Source organism: Herpailurus yagouaroundi, unplaced genomic scaffold, assembly GCF_014898765.1.
Source record: "Herpailurus yagouaroundi ecotype Mexico unplaced genomic scaffold, PumYag 210, whole genome shotgun sequence".
Lineage (NCBI taxonomy): Eukaryota > Metazoa > Chordata > Mammalia > Carnivora > Felidae > Herpailurus > Herpailurus yagouaroundi.
In genome coordinates this window covers 16,968,030-16,976,552 of record NW_024412441.1, presented here as the reverse complement: position 1 = coordinate 16,976,552, position 8,523 = coordinate 16,968,030, and positions in this window count along the sequence as shown.

The following is an 8,523-nucleotide window of genomic DNA, read 5'->3' as shown; positions in this document are numbered from 1 at the left end:
TCCCTGTGTGTGTGTGTGTCCACGCCTACCTGACTGAGCCCATCTCTTGGCTATAGAGTCTCATGGACGCTGCTGCTTGGGTAGCAGGCAGAGACTCTTCAGAAATGCCCTTCCCGATTCATTCTGAATAGTCCTGGGCAGAGCAAGACCCACACTTCTCTCTCTCTCTTTCTCTCTCTCTCTCACACACACACACATGCACGCACGCACACACAGACACACACAGGCACACACAGGCAGGCCCACTAGGCATAAGCCAAGGAGACATCATCATATCAAGGAGAGAGTCTTGCATAATCATCTGGTCTCTGCCCAATGAGCAAAGGGTCTTGAAGAAATCATATTTACCCCACTGGAACTTGGAGGCAAGTCCAAGAATTGCACTAGACAGGAGTTTTCCCCAGCCATGGTCATTGGAGATTAGCAATGAAATTCACCTGGCTTGAAAACTACAATGAGATACCACCTCATGCTCACTAAATGGCTAAAATGAAAAAGGTAAGGCAATACCAAGTGCTGACAAGGATACAGAGCAGCTGGAACTCTCACACTTTGTTGGTGGGGATGCAAAATTGTATGCCCACCTTAGAAACCAGTTTGGTTAGTATCCACTAAAGCTAAACCCCTTCCCTATGACCCAGCAATTCCACTCCTAGATATTTACCCCAAAGACACAAAACATATGTCCACAAAAGGCACTTGACTTGTACAAAATGATCATAGCATCCTTATTTATAACAACCCCAAATTGGAAGGAGTCCAGGTGTCCATCAACAGGTGAACAGATAAATGAAAAGAAACAGACTGCTGATACACACACCATGGGTGGACCTCAGAAACATTTATGCTGAGTGAGAGAAGTCAGAAACAAGAGTCAATACCATATCATATGACTCAACTTATCACAAAGTCTCATAAAATGATGATAGAAGGGGCGCCTGGGTGGCTCAGTCGGTTAAGCCTCTGACTTCCGCTCAGGTCATGATCTTGCAGTTCGTGGGTTCGAGCCCTGCGTCGGGCTCTGTGCTGACAGCTCAGAGCCTGGAGCCTGCTTCCGATTCTGTGTCTCCCTCTGTTTCTGCCCTTCCCCTACTCGCACTCTCTCTCTCTCTCTCTCTCAAAAATAAATAAACATTTTTTTAAAAAATGATGATAAAAGTCAGAACAGTTGTTGCTTTGGGTGTGTGGGGAGACTGGAAAGAGGATCCATGGAACTTTCTCGAATGATTGCAGGCTCTATATCTTCATGGGATGTAGGTTACACAGATGTATACATTTGTCAAAATGCATGAAACTGCGCATGTAATACCTGTGCATGTCACTGTTATACTTTAATTTTAAAAATAAATAATAAAATAACACAAAACAAAATAAAATGAAATAAAATAGCATCATCTAGACGGCCTGTGACAATGCAGCCTGGGCACCACAGACCAACAGAGTCAGGGAGTCCTCCTGAGCAGAGCCCAGGAATCGGCATTCACACCCTCCACCTTTGGCGTGAGCATTAGACTTGAGACCCATGTCCCCAGGGGCGCCTTCCCCTCAAGTTCCCCTAGCCGCCCACTATCCCACCCCAAGTCTCCCGCTCTCTCCAAACCCCCAGCCCTCTCTGCCCAGTCGCCCCTGGTAACCAAGAAAGGGCTTGAAAACCCTCAAAGTGCAGCCGCCCGGGGAGGGCCGTCCACAGTGTCAGCGAGACAAGGGCAAATACAAAATGCGGGGTAATTGGCGGTTTTCTAATTCTCGGCCCTTTGTGCGGCGGCGCGGAGCCGGGGCCGCGCTCCCAAGCCCGGGCCTTTCAGCCGCCGGGGGCCCGGCCTCCGCGCTCCCCGCGCTCCGCAGCGCATAATTAATCGGGCTTCACAGGGCCCCGGACAAAGGCGCCCATTCACCCCGCCGCTCCTCCCCCCGGGGATATTGTTATTTCTAAAAACTGCAGCCAGCTGGGCCGCAGAGAAACGTCAGCTCTGTGGGAGAGTGAGCGGCCAGGCCGGGAGGAGAGAGGGAGCTCTGTCTCAGCGCCCCGAGCCGGATTAGAGCCGGCCAGCGAGCCCGGGGTGGGCAGGGGGCCCGGGGTCTTTTCTGAAGTCTGCACAAGTCCTCAGAAAGCCTCGCGATTTCCATGGGGCCCTGGAGGAGAGCGCCATGGAAATGGTAATGGGTGCATTGAGGCTGGTTCTTAGGAAGGAGAAGGGGTGCATTCAGGCCACCCTGACCATGGCACCTCTCCAGGGTGGGAGGGGCGCATGGACAGCCCACGGGTGGGAAGCCAGGGCGCCCCCACCTGTACCGGGCCTTCCGGGACAGCAGGCAGAACGAGTCAAGGAATAAAGGCCTGGGTCTGGGTCTGTGGAAACTGGGGTTGTCAGGGACTGGGGATGTGAAGACCTTGCAGTCACCTGGCTTCTGCTCCAAGGACCACCAGGGAAGCTCATTCACAGCAATCCCTGTGTAGAATCAGACTCTCAAAGTCTGGGCTGGGGCTGATTTTCCCAAGTCTCCGAGCACCTCCGAAGCTTACCCGCATCGGGGTCACCTCTCAGCCCTGCCCTGGGGGAAGGTGGTGCAGGTGCCCCGCTTCCTGTTTCACGGAGGAGGAAGCAGGCCCCAGGAGGTAAACTGAGCTGCCCCCAGCAACAGAACAGAGCTGGGACTGGCTGTGCTGGTGGGGTGCAAAAGCACAACAGAAGGGAGAAGCAGCTGGAAGGGGGGGCTTCGCCTCTTTGCCAGAGCATTTCTTGACCGTGCAGGCCCGCTCTGTTCCCCCCCTTCCCCGGCCCCTCCTTGTGTGGGACTGATCTGCCTAGTGAAATGCCTCTAGCATGTTCTGTTTCATGGGTTCACTGGGGTTTCTCCAAGCCACTCCAGCAGAGGCACGCTTGAGTGCAGGTCCAGAGATCACATTGCTTTGTGTCCAGGCCAGAGCCGGTGGAGCTCCAGCCAAGGCTCACTGGATGTGAACAGCATCTCATGACTCCAGGGTCCAGTCCTTTAGGCTGTGTTCCCCTTCAAAGCCCAGTGCCCTCCTGGGGAGGGCCCAGCAGAGGGCCCGGTCCCAGGTCAGCAGTGCTGGGCTTCAGCCTTGTTGCTGCACCCAAAGAAATGGGCACCCGTTCATTCTTCCTCCCAAAGCTGGGAGCAGTCATGAACAGCCACCATGGATTTCCAAAACCTCAGCATCCTGAACACCTCCCAGAACAAGCAGGGGCCTTTCCAAAACCCTGCCCATCCCAGCCCATATCATGGAGACATTCTGTCCCTCAGCGGTACTCTGGAAAATGTTCCCTCAGCCTAACACTGCCGGTCCTGAGCAAGACCACAGGCCTCAGAGCCAGGCCAGGCTGTAGCGCCTCCTCCCACGAATAAGGGAAAGGAAGCCTCCTGTGTTTTCAGAGGAGCCCAGGCCGGCATCCGAGGCCCCGAGAGTGTGCCCAACCAAGTTCACTCCGCTTCCGCCAGGCCATGCTGGACATTAGAAAGCCAGTATCGTGCAACATTCGCGTCTGTGGGTGGGAGAATGTACCGAAAACTCAAGAACAAAGTGAAGGGAAAGAGAGCAGTTCAGCCAAGGCAGATCAGCTGTCTGGTGGCAGGCCAACTCAGGCATGGCCACGTGAAGCCAGCAGACTTCTCCCCTGTGACCTAGGCAGCCCCCAACTGCCAGACCAACAGCGTGGCACCCAGCGGTGAAACAGGCTTGCTGGCTGCCATTAAATAAACTCTATTTAGGGTCTGGAGTGATCTGATGGTGTTTAGAAATGAGAGGAAGTCTCGGCTATAAGGAAACCAACTACGTCAAATAACGTCCCTGAAAAAATAAGATAAAAACAGAGAGGGAGGCAGACCATAAGAAATTCTTCAATATAGGGGACAAACTGAGGGTTGCTGGAGGGGGTGGTGGGTGGGTGGGGACGTGAGCTAAACGGGGGATGAGCATTAAGGAAGGCACTTGTTGGGATGAGCACTGGGTGTTATATGTAAGTGAGGAATCACTGGACTCTACTCCTAAAGCCAATACTACACTGTATGTTAACTAACTTGAATTTGAAAACAAAACACAACAATGTCCTTGAAATACACACTGAAATATTTAAGGGTAAAGGAGCAAAACTGGCTCTAACTTGTTCTTAAACGATTCCACAAGATGTAAATAATCGGTGAATCTTAGAAAAGGCTTACAGACATTACTTGTAATCGTCTTATAATTTCTCTGAAGTTTGAGATTAAAAACAAACAACCAGAAGCGTGAACACGTGCATGTCCACAACACAGCATCGATATTCCAAATCCTATACCCAGGGGTGGGACGCAACTCTCCTGCTGTCCCCTACTCCTACTCATGCACATTACAAGCAGCTTTCAGTATCTTCTGTTATAGCAGTTTGTGGACCCAAGTTGGTTTGAAAGTCGTCAAGGGTAAGGCCTGTGTTGTCAGCACTGTGCTTTGTAAACAGTAAGCATTCAAACAAACCTGGCGTCCTCCCATTGGCCATGGAAGGTTTCCAGCTCTGAGTGAAATGGAAGAAGGAGAAAGAGAGGCGCTGGCCAATGGGGAGAAGGAACCAAGAAAGACGGTCGAGTCCATACAGACTTGCCAGTCCAGTGCACTCATGTCAGAACTGACGATTTTTTTCAAGTCAGACGCCCCCCCTAACCAGATTCTTCCATCCTTTCTTCCACAAAGCTTGGAAAGTAACCCAGCCCCAGTGGGGCTGCCCCACAGGACCCACCCATAGCACCTACAGACATACACAGCCTGAACCTGACCATGTCCACTTCAACGTGTGGTGACCAGAGACAATAATGTATTTATTCAAACTCTGTCTGGTTCATTTGTGTGTATGAATCTTATCTCTTCTCTCCAATGAGACCACAGAGGTAAGGGCCTTGCCTCCTCCCACTGTCCCCCCCCGGGGGTGCATTCATGGAACCCGTACGAGCCCTCAAGTAGCCTCCACCAGGGACTATGTCTGTCTGCACTCTTCCTCATCCCCAGCTCGTAGCACGGCGGTTGGCACATGTCTGGTGCTCAGTAAAGACTCATTGAACACTCATTAAACACAGAGTCCTGTTGAGCTGAGTTGAGTTGCCTCGTGTGACAAGGGCACACTGAGTAGGCTCTGAGGGTTGGACTTCTGGCCTCAGATGCTCACCAGGAAGGCAGAACCAGCGTAGGCCTCCCCTCCTCCCTCAGAGCAGATCCCTCTGGTTGCTGGTTCTACCATGTTCCTGAGAAGGGCAGTGACACCGTCTCTGTGGCCAGTGTGACACAGTCAGTGTTAGGGCAGATCATCTCTGCCGCTGGATCGTCTCCTCATGGTCTTGTTGGGGGCAGGGGGACACTTGGGACAAGAAGGTTTGCTCAGCACACTTCCACCAGGGGCAGGATCTTCTGTCGAGAACTCCGGGTCAAAGTTGCAGTCCGCCCCACGCCCTTCCTGTCACCCCATCCTCACGTACACACTATGACAAGGCTCAGCATGGGGGCAGCAGAATGTAGCACCCTGCAGGTGCCAGAGACTGAGGGAGAACTGTGGGCTTGGTGGGGGCAGGAAGAGTGTGACCAGAGTGGTCATCGGGAGCTCCATTTTTCTCCCTGGTTCCTGGGGCCGGGGCACTTGGTACGAGGCAGTGGGATTGCTAGCAGGAACAGAAAACTGTGGTGTGAACATCTTCAGTCATGTCTCCAGTATTCTTCCTGCCGCTACCGTGGGACCCAAGCCCCAGGTCAGTCCAGGGATGGGGTAGATGCATCCCTAGCCTTAGGGACGGAACAGCTCAAGCTGCCCACCTTGGGGGAGGGGGCAGTTCTTCCTTTAACATGCCCCACTGTAGGGCTGGGTCATCTTGACAAAGCTTCTCCCTCTGTCTCAGCACCTCTCACCATCTCCCCGCACCCCTTTGGAGGAAACCACTGGCTGGGCCTTTGGGGAGGACTGGCCGTGCTCCCAGCACACTCAGTGTTTGCTTTCAATCCAAGAAAAAGCTGGGCTCCCTGGCTGGGAACTCATTCTCCCCCACCCCCTCCTTTTCTTTTCTTTCTTTTTCTGTCCCCTTTGCTTTTCCCCAGCACCCCACCCCCACCCCACCCAACCCCGAGAGCTCCCAAAGTGACAACATGTGGGCCCAAATCAAACCCTTGTCCTTGGGCCCCTGCTGGCATCTCTCCCAGATCACCCACCTTCCTCCCCCACTCTGCAACCCAGCCACCCTCCTCACCCCCACCCCCGCCATTCCTCTTTGTGGACAACTTTCTAAATGCAGCCAAACTTCCCCTTTCGGTCCACAGGCCCCGTAAAACAGCTGCAAAAAGTCAGCAGCTCTGCAAAAAGTTCTCTTGCAAAGTGAGGCCGGGAGCAGTCCCTCTGGCTCCAGCCATTGCTTCCTGCCTCCCAGGATCTAGAAGGTCAGTCTCCCCCATCCCAATAAACGGTGGGGAGACCCCTCGGTACTCACTCCCAGAGACACAGTCTCCCCAACGGTCTAATCTAGAGAGAACTCCCTGAGGGGCCCAGCAGAGTGTAGTCAGTGGGAGGAGACAGCCCAAAGCCTGGCCTGCATGCCTGACCCTGCGAGGCCCTGCGGGACCCTGGGCAATCCGCTTCCACACCCCGCACATGTACACATGCCCAGTGCTTGTGTTCATAGAACGAAAGGATGGATTGGCTGGTTTTCTGGGCCCCTTCCACGTCTAAAATTCCACAAATCTGTCATCTCTTCGTGGGGAGCTCCTGCCCAAGAGAGAAGGGGCTTTGCCCAGGGACACATGGCGAGCCAAGGGTTATCTGACCAGACCCAGTTCTCCCAAATTGCATTCCGTGTTCTCTCTGTGACCCTTGGCCCTCAGGAAAACAGTGGGCCGCACATAATCACTCCCGCCCACACATCACAATCATCTGAGATGTTATATCATATCCATCCCTGGGTCACACTCCAGAGCAACAAAATCAACGTTGGGGCCTGGTTATCAATCTGTTTGGAAAGTTACCCCGGTAGTTCTGACTGAGCAGTCAGAGTTTAGAGCCAGTGTGGACAAGGCTCCTAGAAAGTGAAGCTGAAGCTCTAAGCCAGAAGTGCCTGTCTGCTCCCAACCAGGCCCCGGAGGCCTCCCCAGGCCCTTCCCGGGCAGACGGCCCCAGGACCGCAGTCCAGGAACTGGAAACCAACCTCAGCAAGAGGCAGGAGGCCTGGGGGTCACCCCAGCCCTCCGAAGGCTTTGTGTGTATTGAGAAAAGAAAAACGGAGAAGGAAAACCATAGCAGAGCCGAATGCAGTGAAGGAGAAAAAGACAAGAGAAAGGGGAAGAGCCCTGAGGTCAGAGAGTCATGTGAATGGCATTTAGGGAACAAAGCCCCTCCATTGTGCCCTCTGTTCCCCCTCATCAATCATCCACAGGGCCTGGTAAGAAGCACTCTTCCACCAGCGCCCAGGGCACAGAGGGCATCGCTGCCCATAGAGGCCTGGGACAGAAAGCCCACGTCCAGAAATTCGCCCATTCTGAGTCTGTGAGCCCCACACATCCTCCGCCCAGGCAGAACTAGCAAAGAGCCCTTCCCGCACCTCCTCCGCTCACCAGAGCCCGGGGCTCCTATCAGAGTTTAAGCAAAATCACTCGGCCATCCCTAGACCAGAACAAAGGCTGAATCCAACTCCCCGGACACTTGGCGTCACATCAAAGCCATCCAGGTGGTGCTGCGTGACCTCCAGCGAGCTGCCTCCCTCCCCTCCCGCAGCCTCACTGCCTGATCTTGTCTGCCTTCCTGCAGAGGCCTATTTGGAAGGCAGGGGCATCGCTGGAGGCCAGGGATCGAGAGCCTGGGCTCCGGGGACAGAGGCCTGGGCTTGTGTCCTGGCTCTAGCACACTAGCGTTGTGAGCTCTGTGCCTGTGAGTCCTCACCTGTGAGGCGACAACCGACAGAGGGGAGAGGGCCCTACAAGCCCAAAGCAACCGGGGGCCGATATCGAGAATGCACGAGGACCGCCCTCTGCCACAGTCGGAAGAGGACGGTAACCCCAAGAGAAAACAGGGCACAGTATGCAAGCAGGCAGTGAACAGGGCTGCCAAAAGAAACACAAACTGGATACCCGTGAATACGCCAGAGAGGTTTCGGTCAGGGAGCGATACTAGTGAGGAACGGGGGGGAAGGGACGGTGGTTCCCAACCTGGGGACAGTCCACCCCGGACCCCTGCCTCCACCTCCACCTCCACCAGAGGACATTTGGCAATGTCTGGAGACCTTTTTGATTGCCACGGGGTGGGAGGGGCTCCTGGCCAACGATGCTGCAAAACACCCTACAGTGCACAGAACAGGCCCCACAGCAAGGAAGTGCCTGAGCCCCAATCTCGATAGTGCTGGGGCTGAGAAGCCCTGGACTAGACAGATGGACAAACAGGTAGATGAAGGGGCCTCGCCAGGACAGTGAGGCAAGCGCGCGTGGGACGCAGAAACATAAACCAGATAAACGACGGTCACGTGGGTGTCTACATGTGCGGCGCAGAGTAGAGCGCTCCGTGATTG